At 38.0% G+C, this 16036-nt stretch overlaps 1 long non-coding RNA gene across 2 annotated transcripts in view; it reads left to right on the top strand.

Annotated features, from left to right (window-relative positions):
• The window catches only part of LOC307009947, a 129230-nt gene that overhangs the window by 76577 nt on the left and 36617 nt on the right, over positions 1-16036 (top strand). The window contains exon 4 of one of the 2 annotated variants that reach the window (XR_013800132.1): positions 11458-11611. This is a non-coding gene — a long non-coding RNA (uncharacterized lncRNA). The remainder of the gene's footprint in view (positions 1-11457; positions 11612-16036) is intronic. The other variant, XR_013800133.1, reaches the window with a different exon arrangement.

The following is a 16036-nucleotide window of genomic DNA, read 5'->3' as shown; positions in this document are numbered from 1 at the left end:
AAATAAAATGTGGCGAGTGTGTCATACCAGAATTCCTTGAGTAAATGTGAATAATATAAATCCTGCACGTTACTTACATTTGGCTGTGTGAGACACAATGATTTTCTGAAAGACTTGCATGTAAACTTGAAAAGTAGGCACTCTGCCTGGCCACAAAAAAAAAAAAAAAAAAAAAAAGTAGCCAACATTCAGACACAGACCAAAAATGTATGCACCTCTTGATGGAAATAAATGTTGTGATATAATTTTTTTTATCAAGAGATGCGCCAGTATAGCAAGAGTCAAGCACTCTGTTAAGTCTACTCCAGCACATCCCAAATAATTTAAATGAATTTAAGGTCTGGACCCAGAGGTGCCAATTCATGTGTGAAAAATGATTCTTCATGCTCCCTCCCGACCATTCTTTCACAATTTGAGCCTGTCGTTAACATTGTCATCTTGGAATATGGCCATGATAGTTTGTTTAGGAATTGAAAAGCTGCACACTCCATCAATTAGGTTTAAAGGAATTGTTGCCAAATGTATAGCATGCTAGAAACATAATAATCACTGCAATAATGATCCAGTCACATTCTCTTATGGATTTGCCTATTTAAATCCAAACAGCAACTTTTTTTTTTGACCACGCAATGTTGCCTTGAAAACTAACGAAACTAAAAAAAATTATCTCTCGATTTTGGAGCCCCTACAGTGAAGTAAGTGAAATTGACTTTCGTGAATATACCACTGTCGTAATTACAGTGGATAGCTGCAGAAGTGGACCGTAACAAAGTACATTTACTTGAGTACTGTACTTAAGTACGCTTTGAGTATCTGTACTTTACTTGAGTATTACTTTTTCTGGAAACTTTTTACTTTAACTGAAAGGCCAATATCGTACTTTTTACTCCACTACTATACTGTCAAGGTCCTTGAGTAAAGAAATTAGTAACCAGTCAGGGGATGATTTTGGTTGCAGGGGTTGCATTTGGGTTGGAAATGAAAGTCAGGTTGACGTCAGAACCCGACTGATGTTGGTTTTTGACATCAACCCGATTTTCATTTTCAACCACAATACAACGTCGGTCCAACGTTGGAGATTAATGTCAATCTGGCGTTGGATTCTGACATCAACCTGATTTTCATTTTCAACGTTGGGTTTGGTCTTCTAAATGCAAATTTTGTCATTGTTTTGGAGCACACTAGCTTATAGATAACAGTAAGGCTAACATAAAAAAAAGCCAAGAAACGTTAAATAGGGCACTATTTCTGTGTAAAATTTTAATTTAAATAAAATTAGTTAAAATGTGTAAAATCTAAGTAAATGTGGGTGTCCGAAAAAATTGTGGATGTTCTTGAGTGCACTTATTCAATTCAATCTTACATTCAATTCCTCTACTGGAACTGTGTTCTATAAATACATTTTATATTAATATGAGGATAGGTGGCAAGGATTATATACAGAGGCATAAAGTACTGTAAGTATTACATACAACACTAATAAAACAATGTATTACTTTTTACTTTTGATACTTAAATACTTTTAAAACAAGTACTTCTGTACTTTTACTCACGAAAAAAATCGGTCTTTACATATTTTACTTGTAACTGAGTAATATTTGACCAGTAGTATCTGTACTTTCACTCAAGTAAGGAAGTTGTGTTGTCCTCCTCTGGAAAGCTGTTCATGTGTGTTTGTTGACAAGCTTTCAAAAGCCAAGTAGAACTATGCAGACTGATAAGGTGAGCAGTAATACAGCGAACGTTTTCACGTAAACATTGTGTGCTAAGCGTTTGAATGTGTGTGTGTGTGTAATCAAATGTTGGCGACACCATAGGACAGATTGCATATAATAGGGGAGCTTGGGAAAGAAACCGAAGCCATTCGCCTTATTAGAAGTCAGTGTACCATCAGAATGATTATGAAACTGATATTTCAAGGTAAAAAAATTACATACAGTTGGTTTAACGTGTTAATAGACCTTAGTCAGGTTGGATGGCATATTTAATTTAATGCAGATGAAAACAAGGGATAGACGTACAATCTTTTCAATGACACGCACTGTATAAAGGTCCTAGATCAGTGGTTCTTAACTGGTTTGGTGACCCACAATTTCCCATGTCATTAATCCACAACACACTTTTTAGGAATTGTTTACACACCGTCCCACTTTACACAACATAAATTGTAAGAATATGTCTAATACCGAACAGTAATGTCTAATGATAAACAGTAGGCCTATAATGTAAGGCTATTAAAGGGATGGTCCGGAGTAAAATCAACCTAGGGTCCTTTGCACCATGACCTCGAGCCAAACGAGCCCATGACCTCGAGCCCATGTTTCTCGTAAATTACCCCACTAATAATGTCCATAATGGTACCAAAGTTCTATATTAGTGCATATATGTTCTGTACTCATAAAACGAGGCATTGGAAAATTTGTAAGTACATCATAAGTTTATTAAAATAACACTTGTCTGATGGGTTATTCTACTGCTAAACCGGACTTTGACGTTGTTCGATTAAAACGAACTCTGGTGCGATTCATTTGAGCCTGAGTGTGAACGCTGTCATCCGAACCCTGATGCGCACCAAACAAGCCGACTGAGATCGCTAAAAAGATGCGTCTCTGTCAGCTTCCAAACAAACTCTGATGCGGTTCTTAATGAATTATGATTGTGACACGCACCAAAAACATGAAGATGAGACCCTAAAAAGGACAGAATGCTCACGCACACCTGTTTTTTCTTCTCATAGTCATGATGTTGCCCATCACAGGTCGGTACAGGCATCAGGTCGGTACAGGCATCAGAACCGCGTCTCGTTCAGATTTTCGTTTGTATATGTGACGGAGGGATTTTGACTCCTGACTCCTGTTTTGACTCCTTCACTCACTCATCACAACACGCCGCCGCATTTGCGCTTGCAATTGAAGAGCACACGCTACGAGCACAGTCTCTAATGTCTGACAGGACAGGAAAGTTCGTCTTTCATAGGTGAGAATTGTTTTATTCCGTAGCAAGCTACATAAATAACGATAGAATAAGGACACTGACATAATATAGCCTGACAACATGCCACCCGACCGCAAATGCTGAATCGGGACAACACATTTTTCTCAGGCACTCTTTACTTAAACTGCGTCTGACAGAAGAATCAACAGCTAACAAAATAAAAGTCTTGCATCAGAAAAATGTTTAGAATGTATATATTTTTTTTCTTGATGTTTCTTGGTTTTTTTACCAATCAACTGAACAAATCAGATTGTTGTTAAGTTTAGGCCTACTTCTATCCTTCACAGCCTTGTTTTTGTTCATTTAACAAATTAAATATGCCACTTCCCTGACTAAGGTCTATGTATTACACTGTGCATATAAGGCTTATTTTCGCTTGCATGTTTTCACAGCAGAGTGTGAAAATTGGGATACTTTGTGATAGATAATTTGCTAGTTGCACTTGCACACAAGGGAGCTGATCATAATTGAGCGCATTGGTTTGTGTATTTGCTTGCAAACATGGACACACTGCGATATGACATTTTTGAAACTGAGCGCAGTACATGGCAGTCTGTAACCTCTTTATGCGAGCACTGTTGATCAGCCCATTCCAACTGTCATCTTATTTGCATGCGATGGACGCATCATTATTCACTACATTTGATGTCCACAAAACACATTAGAACTGTTTCCTTGAGCAAAATATTAAGGACCCGCCGTAGCAGACATCATTTGTGTACCCAAATTGTAAAATGTAAATTGATATGTAAGAAAATGGCCCATTAACTTTTTCATTAATGGTTATAATGCATTTTGAGTGTCATCTGTGCAGAGAGAGCACATGTTCATTTGAGACGGGAACTGGGTAGCTCACACAAACACACTTTCGCTCACAGATATTTATTTATTTATTTATTAATTTCTCTGCCCGCTGTGAAATCATGTGTCTGTGTTTATGGTGTTACTATTAATCAAATCAAGTCAGCAACATGTTCAGTATACTCTCTGTAAAACACTTTTTTATATATACAATGTATAATACAGAGGTTTTGAATGCTTCAACTATTCACTTTATCATGCTTATTGTTTTCTAGGTTTGCCAATCGAGAACCATTTTTTGTTTAGAACAGGTTGCATTGTTAATACTATTTTTAACTGACATTTGTTGCTGTGGTACTGCATTTACATGTGCTTCCTCAAAAGTACAAAAAAATCATCAGTGTAATTTTTAAGCTATTGTAATCATTAGCCTAAGTCATTAGTCAGCTGAACAAGAATCATTCAATTCCTAAAGATTAGCATTGCGTGTTATATTTTATTTTCATAAATACACGTTTTATTTAATGTTTCATCATATGTGTAAAGTTAACTTTTAGACCCTGCTGTCAGTGTAATTACTTGTTATACATTATGATACTTATAATACTTGATTGATACTTGGCTGATAATCTTTTTAATGCACTATACTTGAAAATATATAGTTTATTATAATGAACTGAGGTTACAATAATTTCTGAAAACATCCACGTGATTAGGCTATATGATTACTGGTAACTTTTTTTGACAGACAGACACAGGTGGATAGACAGATAAATGGGTAGATAGTCAGATCTGCTAAGGGGTTATAATGGAACAACAGGTTTAAAACGTGATTTTTCACACAACTTCGTGCATCAAAACCACTCCTTTCCTGGTAAAAATCAAAACCTGATTTTCAAAAGTCAACAGCTGAATGTAAAACATTTTGACAAGCCAAACATGTCAGTCTTTGATTAATATGAGAGAGAGAGAGGGAGAGAGAGAGAGAGATTTAACCTGAGCTGTGACCATTTAGACCTATTTTATAGAGGACATGCAGTCTGTGTTCATTTCCTATGTTTCGCCTTCACTCTTTCTGCTGTTTAGACGCATTTACCTGCTGTAATAGATCTTATATGGCCTGTGCAGTGTACAGTATAGCCTCAATCCCACCCCATATCCAGGCTTGAGCACATTTAACACAAGTGATTAACACACTTTGATGTTTGAAGAGGATCTCTAACTGTGACCAGCTCTGTTGTGAGTCCACCTCTGTCCTTGCTGTGGAAGAGAGGATTATTTTTAGTACAAAGCAAAACACGATTCACTGAAGTATGATGACGACATAATGGCCGCTGTGCCGAGGCGTTTTGGTTGGCTGCCTACAGTGGATTTAATGATCTGTTCTCATGCTAATACGTGCATATATGACGCATCCATTGATATGCCTTTTGTTGGTGTGAGTCTTTGGTGTGTCTAGTGCAAAAATGTGAGCAACTACAATACCTAAACAAAACAACTTCTCCGAGACAGCTGTGAGAGGCTGAGTTACTGTTGGCGTAGCAACCGTCACAGCTCGTCCCCACCACCCTAGTCGAAAATGATCGATTTTCTTTAATTTTCTTCTGCATCTTCCACCAGAGAAGGAGAAGGGAGGGAGAGGCAAAAAAAAAGAATAAATAAAAAAGAGGAGGCTATCTGTAACCTATCCCTTCATCCCGGCATGAGCTATTCAATCCTGTCTATTAGATTTACTGGAGATGAGCAAGACATTAACACATGCACACAGGGAAAAAAGAGAGAGAGAAGGAAAACACTGCCACAGATAATGTGGATGTTTCATGCATAATCTCTAATATGAGAAATGTATTAATAGGGAAATTATTGTGCATTCAATTATTTTGAAATGGCTGGCTGAGATGTTGTGATTTGGCGGTGTCCTGATAGCAGTGGCGCAGCAGGGAGCGCGGTGAGTGATGAATAACTTAATCTCCTAATCCGAAAATGGGCAGCGATCAACAGTACCGCTCTGCGGAGCGGCCAATAAAATGAAAGCACCGAAGAATGACAGATGAGAGCTGGGAAAAGAAGAGGAAATAAGAAATAGATAAACAAATAGAACAATAAAGCAGACGGTTTTAAAGCGGCGTAATTCTGTCACATTCATTAAAGCCAGAGAGCAAAATAAAACAATGCGAGATGGAGTGGCAGAAACATTACCTTTAATGTGGGTATCGTGTGGCGCGTTTGATGAGCTGCTGGCTCGGCTTCGTGTCCGCTGTATTCAGTGTGACTCTGAAGGAAATCAACACGGGATCTTTAATCAACCTGAAAAAAAGCCAGGCTTTATGGAACACAACTAGATCCCTGTCTGTCAGTATGTACAGTTTGTACAGTGTGCTGGTGAAACTGTGTGTACTGTGTATTGTTATGAATGCAATACTGTTCAAAAGTTTGGGGTCTGTAATATAAAAAAATAATAATAATAATACTTTTATTCAGCAAGGGTGCACAAAACTGATCAAAAAAGGGAATACTATTATAAAGTTAATGTTACCAAAAAAAAAAAAATGCTGTTTTTATTAAATGTTGTTATTTTAAACTGTCCGTTCATCAAAATAATGCACTATATAATGGTTTCCACAAAAATATTAAGCAGCACTGATTTCAACTGATAATAATAAGACATGTTACATGCACCAAATCAGCATATTAGAGTGATTTCTGAAGGATCATGTGACACTGAAGACTGGAGTATATGTCTGCTGAAATTCAGCTTTGCCATTACAAGAATAAATTACATTTTAAAAAACATTACTCATTTAAATAAGAGTTCCAACAACATATTTCATATTTATAAATATTACAGGGCACATGCCTAAATACATTGCTGCCATTTAATTGGCTGATTAGACATTTGTGTTTATAAGCAGTTGAACAGGTGTAGCTGATAAAGTGGGCGGTGAGTGTATGTACTTGGTGTGTTTTCTTTAAAGAGGCAAGGGATCATCGTCAGTGCAAAAATGAACAATAACACATTAATTTGCATTATACAAGATCATATATCTTTCATATAAAGTAACTCTGTCAGCTGTAGAGTCTTTTTATGCCTCCTTTGATTTGAACATGTTCTCATTGAAGCCTTACAGTATATAACATGATGAATTAGAGTTGGATAGAGGTGAAAATGCAGGCAAAAGGTACCGTAACATGACAGGAAGCAGTGCTTCCAAAGCAAAATTAGTGGCTTGAATGGACAAAGACTTTGCCACCACATTCCACTGATAACTATGTTGTCACTTAAGCCCTATTTGGATAGGACAGTTTTCTAAACAACGTTTCAGTTGCAAATCTTATCACCCGACGTCTGTGATTTCATGGACCGATTCTGACGGGACTATCTATAAATCTCTGTGTTTATTACAGAATACAGAAGTGGGAGTGTGTTTTCTTGACACGGTTATTACAGAAGGTAATGGGGTGTGTTTGCATCACATATGACGTAAATGTTTTTTTTATTTTTTTTAATTAATTATTTACTGATATAACTTAAATGTATTATAAAAATTCTATTTGAACAAATTTCACATGCGTTTATAGATATTTGTGGCTGTTTATAATAAACCACATGAGTGAGCAGAGATGTAGCAAGGTTAGTCAGGAAAGAAGGAGGTGGGAACCGGCTAGCGTTCAAACATTTTAATTATAAAATAAACGCAAATAAAAGTAAAGCGGCAGCCCCTCACGGACGACTGGCGCACACACATAAACAAAGCATAACGTAAAATCCAGGCCTGGTGCTCTCTCATCCTTCACTGTCGTCACTCCTCCTTTTATCAGTCCGGAGCTCCTCCGTGAGACACTCGCGAACGATGTGGCGCGCAATTGTGCATTGTCTCATTAGCAATTGTGCCACCGACCTCGCACCGTTCTCACGGCTCTCGGCCCCGCCCTGCTTGCCACAAGAGACATCTAGACAAGTATCTTACCTGACACTGTTATTAACCTGGGCAGTCTTCGCAGTTCCTGCGATTTAGCTTTATTTATTACATTTATAATTTAACTTTTTCATCAGATACCATATTGAAATTAAATGAAAGCACATGAAAGATTGGTGCACGCACGGTATAGCTCAGGTAGTCAAAAACACATGAGAAGCGTTAGGATAATACAACATCAGCATTCATAGTCATTCACATTCACACGGGATTAGATGTCTCAGCGGACCATTGAGTTAGCCGAAAAACAGTAGGTAATTTGCTCTGGAATTTTTACTGAGGTTGTGTGAGAAAAACACAGACATGGCAGATTTGGACAGGATTCAATTCACAAAGTACGCCTGTGAAACACAAACTCCAGGGAAACTAGTCCCGTCCGAATAGGGCTTAAGCCTGTGAAACACAAATGTCTCTAACTTCCTCCATGAAAACTAGTCTCATCCGAGTAGTGCTTTTTTTTTATCCACTACATTTTTTTGTTGAGCGTGTTCATGCTAATAAATTGTGTTTATAATATGCTCTGGTCTTGCAGTGCATATGCTGCTTTTCAAGTGCATACCCACAGTTAAATGAGTGCAGGTCATTTGTATGTTGTCAGTGTGTTTGTGTTGTCCTCTGGGCTGAAATAGCATCTGTTTGGCCCTGTTATGTGTATCTGTACAAGGAGCCAGTGTCCAACCGTGCCCTGAGAGACTGAAGAATGGTGTCACCAGAAGGTCGAGTGTCTCTCTCTCTATTATATTGTAGTGTGCCATGACACAACTTTACATTTGTACTGTCAAAGCATTTGCAGCTTAGCTGCACGCAAATTGTGCAAAGTGGATGTTACTTACCAGAATAAAGTGAGATCGGATGCGATTCAGACAAAATAGTAGTTTTATCTAAATTAGTTGTTTTTTGGTTAACATCAGCCTGTGCTATTGCTGTCAATGATGGCTTTTTATTGAAAATTAAATTAAAGAAATTCAATTTGATAGTGCCACAAAAGACTCGCCCACATTTCTTTGCACTGGTTAATCGTTCGCAAGAAGTGCTTTAAGAAATTATTTTAATTTAATATTTACTGTATTGTGTATGTTTTCTGAATGTTGGGTGTGTTGCTGTTCATTCTTTCAGAAAGTGTGACTTGATTTTACACTTTCTTTTTTTGCATATTTGTTCTGCCCGGTTCTCTTATATCCACAAAGAAGTGTCAGGATAACAAGATCCAGTTATGAAGTGTTTGTTGGAAGTAATATCAGGGTGTTTTACAGTTTTTGCCATAACGATTCTTGTTTAAACGTAACTTAAATCATAGAAGTGATCACCTGTTTCGTGATAAGCACATAGCACAACACCATCTGCAAAATGTCACAACAAACCATTATTTTGTCTCTGATGTGATGGTACATGTGTTTAATTGATAACACTGAAATGTCTTTGCCTATGGCCTTTTTTCTAAACAATTGAAACATTTTTGTCAAGACAGAAGGCATTACAAGTGTTAGAGGAGGAGTTTGATGTGTATGTGTGTAAGGGTGTGGAGGCTTGCGTTAGTGTGTTGAGGGTCCATACGAGGGCTGAATGACAGGCAGCAGACGGGCAGGTCAGGTAGCATGTGGTGTATGGCAGGTACGTTTCCTGTGTCTAAACAGAAGCGTGTATAAGTGTAGCCCTGGCCCTCTCTGACAGTAAGACACCACGCAGCTGCTGGCTTGATTGAGACATCTGTATGAAGCAGATGGAGTTTGAGAAAGAACTGGGTTTGATGTCTATCACTGACATTTAAACGACAAAGCACTGCGTTTACTCAGCTGACGCTGGACAGGAGACCACTGTAAAATTGACTGCTGGACCTTGACTGACTAGGACTGCTGACGGTCTCAAAAATCCCATTTGTTTCATTAACTTTGTCTTGCTTCATGTAATCATGACTACCTCCCACCAATCGTAGCAAGAGCAGACTTTTTCAAACATTTTCACTGAAAACTAGTCTTCTAATGTAGTGTTTCCTAATCTTTTTTAAAATTTATGTTCACCCATATACCTGCGTGTCTTTTTGCGCAGTTTCTGCACTGATTTTGGGAGAGGGCGGGGGGAGGGGGGATTATGCAGAAGGGGATATGGGAGATATTACCACAATATCATGATATGAGTCATTTTATTTTATGTATCACGGTATAGTTATTTTTGCTTTAAATAAGGTTTTTATGATATCAACATTTTTGATGATATTGAAAATGTTCACAGGAATTATGTAGTTTCAATTACAAAAATACAAAAAACCTCTCAAGCTTACTGAAGACAAGTAACTGGTGATAAAGAAAGTACAAAGAAACTAATTACAGGCATATACGAAAACAAATTACTATAGATCATAGAAATAGACCTTAGAAAGTAATTAAATTATACTTTTTTATAGCCTTCACTGTGTCAATTAAATATAAATGTATTGTTATTAAAGTTACAAAAGTGATTCAGTTAAGAGCAGTGTTGATTAACATTAATGACACAGACGACAGCAGGTATTTTTGGATGCTGTCACTTTAAGACCGACTGCACGGATCCAATATACTTGTGCATTTTCTTTCTCAACTGTTTAAATTAATTTAAGACAAGTGACTGTTTACTTGAAAAAACAGTCATTTTGACACTTTAGTGTATTTAACTGTTGAAGTCCATTTAGGTGGCAAAACGAATTTAGTTCAGTACTCACGTGCTCTATGAGCAGTGGCTTCAAATGCGCTCAGAAACCATCTCTCTGACAGCATTCTCATATAGCGAAATTAGTTGTCTTTCGCTGCTTACTTGTGCTTCAACAGTTTCAAATCACTTGTTTTTAAAAGTCAATGCTTAAAAACTGATGATAAGCTTCTTGTGCAACACAACAAGGTCACGTAAGCGTAACCGCGATAAATAACGTCATTACAACTTGTAAGATGGGACTTTTCTGAGAGCTCCTACTTGTACTACGTGACCGCTGTACCACCTGACCACTGGAGATTCATTTAGGTGTTGATTGTGTCGCCATAGAAACACATTATTCCCTGTCCGAGTATATGAACAGTTCCGAATAGAAACAATGACGTGTTGTCATATCGAGCCTACGGTAATTATGACATGGCGTGAGTGCAGCAATAGTCCAAAATCTGTACAGGTTGACAAATTTCTACCAGTTAATTGTGTCTACTGGTATATCACCCACCCATAATGCAGAATTCATTTAAATGTGTTAAACGGAGGGAGCTGCATATACACTCATGTGGCTGATAGCATAATCATATGAAATACAGAAATGTTAACTAATATCATTTAGCATTGTCATTTATATTATTTATAGTCACCACTGAAAAAATGGATATTTCAAACAGTTTTTTTCTCAGTTCTTGCATTTCCATTGGTAATAAGAGACGCCTTTCAAAAACATATATACAAAAAAAATTCGTACAGATCCAAACCTTTGGAACCGTAGTGTATATGAATATTTGCTGTGTAACTTATTTATGTGATCTGGATTCCTAAAACACAATGTTTGCTGTAAATTAGAGCTCTATGAATGTAATCCACATTTATAGAATTTGAATACATTACAGTACACAGTATTTTGTTTTATTTTCATAGAAAGTAACAGAAGATATCATTATTAGTTAATCTATTGAAATAATTAATTGTTTTGTACTATTAAGTTGTTGTTGTCTTTTTTTAGGTTTAAAAAAGTCTTTCCAAGAACCCTGTGAAACCTGCTTAAGGACTCTCCGGTGTACAGATGCTGGTTGGGAATCACTGATGTAATGGATAAACAAGTACAACACTTGCCGATATTCTCACCAAAATCTTCCAGGTGTGTATTTGTGTCCTCTGTGTTTGTTATTATATATTAATATATATATATATATATATATGTGTGTGTGTTAGGGGTGTCACGATTCTCCAAATTCTCGATTCGATTAAATTGTCGATTCTAAGGTCACAGTTCGATTCGATTTTTACATTTATTTTTTTAAAGCACAGGTTGCTATGCCATTTTTAGACTACACTTTTATGCATTATAATATCTGACCTTTGTTCGCAATGTACCACCCTACATTGTCAAATTTAAAACATTTATTAACAACATAATGTAACAATAACTTAAATCTTCAGTCACAATGTCGTTTCACAGAATAGTACAATACAACGGGGAGTATTTAACGCCTCGTCCGTTTGGGGAGGTGTGCGCGCAGTCTGCGGAGACTCACGAAAGTATAAACAAGGCTTTAGTCGTGCTGTCAGTGGAAGAATATGGTACACGCACATAGCAGAGCTTGCAAACTGTGGCTTTTTTGAAGCACGAACTCACTGGAAATCCAAAATACTTTCACACCGGTGACTTCAGTGAAAGAGGAGGGCGTTCAAGTTCTGTCGTTGGGTCTCCTGCATCTGCACTTGCCATGCTATCTTTTGACTGGCTGTAGCTAAGTTAGAGGACGTTGACTCACAGCACTTTAACACGTGTTTTTCGCTTGGCAAGCCGAACCGAACGTGACATGGGGGCGCGGCAGCATCGACGATTCCATTTTTTTATTTGAAGTTCGAGATTGAGACTTCATTTTGGTCGATTTCTATTTTTTCTATCTTAATATGTGTACAGTCCTGTACATTTTTGTGTTAGTGTCTCTCTCTCTCTCTCTCTCTCTCTCTCTCTCTCTCTCTCTCTCTCTCTCTCTCTCTCTCTCTCTCTCTCTCTCTCTCTCTCTCTCTCTCTCTCTCTCTCTCTCTCCCTCCCTCTCTCCCTCTCTCCCTCTCTCCCTCTCTCTCCCTCCCTCTCCCTCTCAGCGCTGCTGTAAATAAATAAAAGATAGGTTTGGTTGATACACCAGGTCTCAGATGTGTAAAAGCCACAACTCTCATATCAGATCTGGATTTGTCTCTCTCACCAGGGAGTGCAAACTCACAGTTGCAGCCTTCCAAAACATAAACACTCTTCCTCAATTTTCCTCCCTCTTTGTCCTTTTATTTTTTCCCTCTGTCTTATTAATGTCCATTCCTTGCTGTGTTGGCCAAGCAGGCCGTGATTCCTAATGAACAAGCAGAAGACCCCCGGGCAGCACTTAAACTTTAAAACGTCTATTATTAGGATCACTAAAACGCCATTGGTGACCTTGCAGAAATATAGAAACGTGCCTCTTTCTCGATATCTCAACATTTCTTCCATCACGAGAACCGAGAGCAGGTGTGGATTGGCGAGCAACCTAATGTCCGACGGCTGAGCTTGCTTTTGGTTGCCATAGCATTGGGATTATTAAGAGATCCAGTGGCTGCCTGGTTCCTCTTTTATGATTCTCAGACTGAATAAAAATTTAAAAGGCCATTAAACACCATTACCCCCTCCATCGCAGGTGTCACTGCCAGCGATGCAGAGTGAAGTAGCTTATTTTTCTATTAGGTAGAGAGAGAGAGAGAGAGAGAGAGAGAGAGAGAGAGAGAGAGAGAGAGAGAGAGAGAGAGAGAGAGAGAGAGAGAGAGAGAGAGGCCGATTGTAAGACCAGTGCAAATGAATCTTTGCTCTAGAATGGCCAAACGGTCAGACTCTAATTAGCCTGCCCTGCTCCTCTTTATCTAATGGGGCTTTGAGCGCTGAAAAGGGTAAGCCTTTCTAAACACCCAAATGGCTTATATTAGTCTTGCTTGGCTCAATGGGAGTTTGACCATCCTTGAGTGTGTGAAGGGCAAATGGGGGTTTTGAGTCTAAACTTGAGAGAGAACGACCACCATGAATGACTAGTTGCAGCATGAATGGATATTTGAGATATATCTTTTGAGAACCCTAGGGTTGCGCTGGTGCTGAAAAAATACTGGTATATGTTATATTTCAAATCATGATTACAACCATTTTGGTACTTGATTCGCTGCTGTTCCGAAGTTCACCTCTATGCGGCAATGTTATCCAAACAGATTGTGAAACCGGCAAATTTGACAACAGAGAAACAAGATGGATCAAACAGATAAGACTCACTACACGATAATTGTGCTGTTAATATAAAAAATAAGAGAATATCGCGAGGAACCAAATGTTTATGCTCCCGTTTGTATTTGTGTAAGCGTTCTGTGAAGAGTGTTTCTATTGACAACGTGTTTTTGCAGTGTTGAGCATTATAGTCACGGACGACGGACATATTATCTGTTGGTCAATCAGATGCATTGAAGTTGCTCTGAATCCACTAAAAACCGCTGAAAACGCTGGAGTTTGTTTAGAGTTCAGCCAAAGCACGTTCGCGAATCCTTTCATTTTACAAAAAAACAATATGATGTCAATAAGAGATTCATTGTGCAGTGTTGTCAGATTCATTGATTGTAACAAGTCAGTAAGATGGCAGCACTGAACTTCAGTGATTATAATGGGAGCGCTCTTTGCTCACTCATTGTATATTATATTCATTTGTCATGCTGCTAACTGCACATTTCAAAGTTTCTGGACCTTATTTAAATGGCGGATTGAATCTGAAACTCCTGTGACTGACAGTCATAACCATAGCAATGGACGAGACTAACTATTCTGTATGTCAAAATAGATCTGTGCAGATCTTGAAGCGTAAATGCAAAACAATAGATTTGCCACTTGTTCTGTGTAAAATGTGTTGTTTTTTTCCAATAATAGTTCAATAACAAAAAAATATTTTAATTGTATCACTGGAGCACTGTTGTTCCAGTTGTTGTTTCTATATTTATGCTTGAAAACATTTAACAAATTTGTTACTGCAGAGTTTCATGCGGTGTTCTTAATAAAATTGTTTTGAATTCAGTTATCTTTTTTGGCTGCCTAATCACCTATGGTATCGATACCAAGATATTCGATTCTGGTATCGTACTGAAGCCAAAATTGTGGTATCGATCCAACCCTAGTGATCCCTTTTCTTCATGTTATTATCAGTTCGATTAATAGGTTAATATTTTGAAGTGTGCCGAATTAATTGCAGTCTGAATTTCAGAGTGCACATCTTTAGCGTTAATTTAAATGTTGATTCAGTTGATAAGAATAGCAAGTTCACACATTATATCTTTAGGGTTGTTGCTAAAATTCACACGGCTTTGATTAATTTGGTACAGTATTGTATTGTATTGCACACCTCCTTTTCCCGTGCCAGAGACTTTCATAACTTTTCGAAGTTTAGAATAGTTAGCATCCTAACTTTATTTCCTTTGATTAACTGCTCATCAGTGAGACCCGTGTTCTCGTTGACGCAGGTGAGCAATAGGACCTGCAGAGTTAGCTGGATGTCTCGTTCTCTTGGCTTCAGCCTGGAAAAGTGCTGATCGTGGAAGGGGTGCTGGAGGAGCTCTCTCTTGGGCAGATGGTGGGAAGACAGGGGGAGTAGTCACCCTGCTGCTTAGCCAACAGGGACACACACACACACACGCAGACGCATTCACATACGGCACACCCACACAGGAAACATTAGAACAACGATTTGTCATAGTCTTTCATTTCGACGGAGGAGTTCTTTTGTTGTTGGAAATAAGCCGTGTGTTTATTATTATCTTCCTCTGAGTCAGTACGTTTAGGAGTTCAGCAGACACCTCTTACGATGGTGACAGACCGCTCTTCTTTATCTGACTGTCCACAAGCTATTTATGAAGAGTTACTTTCAAACTAGCCATCAAAGTTTTCTTGTTTATTTTGACAGCTTTAATGGTTCCAAGACAAAAGAAGCAAACAACACATCTTGCATAGCAGGACTTGACAGTACGGATTGCTTTTTAGTGATAGACTGATATATCAAACAGGCTGATACTCAAGGTGATATTTTGATTATAATTTTTTTTATTGTATACTTTATAGATATGTCACCGGGGAAAAAAATATTGTTCGGGTGTATCTTTTGTTTTGTTTGTTTTGCTGGCCCAGTTGGTCAATCTTGTCCTTTTCTGGCATTTTTATATGTACATGTATACACACACACACACACACACACACACACACACACACACACACACACACACACACACACACACACACACACACACACACACACACACACACACACACACACACACACTCACACATATATATATATATAGTGTGTGTGTATTAAACATTTCCTGATATATCAATATATCAAACATAATAGATTAAGTATATACTGTAAACACAACAATTTACACTAGCAGTAGCTAAACATTTTATGGCATATAAGGCTTACCTACTCATGTACATGATCCACGAATATATATAATTGTTGGAACGTAAGCATTGGCAAGTGACAGTTCCGTCAACTGGCCCCAAACTTTCTCACACTGGCCCTTAT

This window comes from Phoxinus phoxinus (assembly GCF_949152265.1).
Source record: "Phoxinus phoxinus genome assembly, chromosome: 14".
Classification (NCBI taxonomy): Eukaryota; Metazoa; Chordata; class Actinopteri; order Cypriniformes; family Leuciscidae; genus Phoxinus; species Phoxinus phoxinus.
The sequence above is the reverse complement of the archived record's forward strand: the minus strand, read 5'-3'. Positions and strand labels throughout refer to the sequence as shown.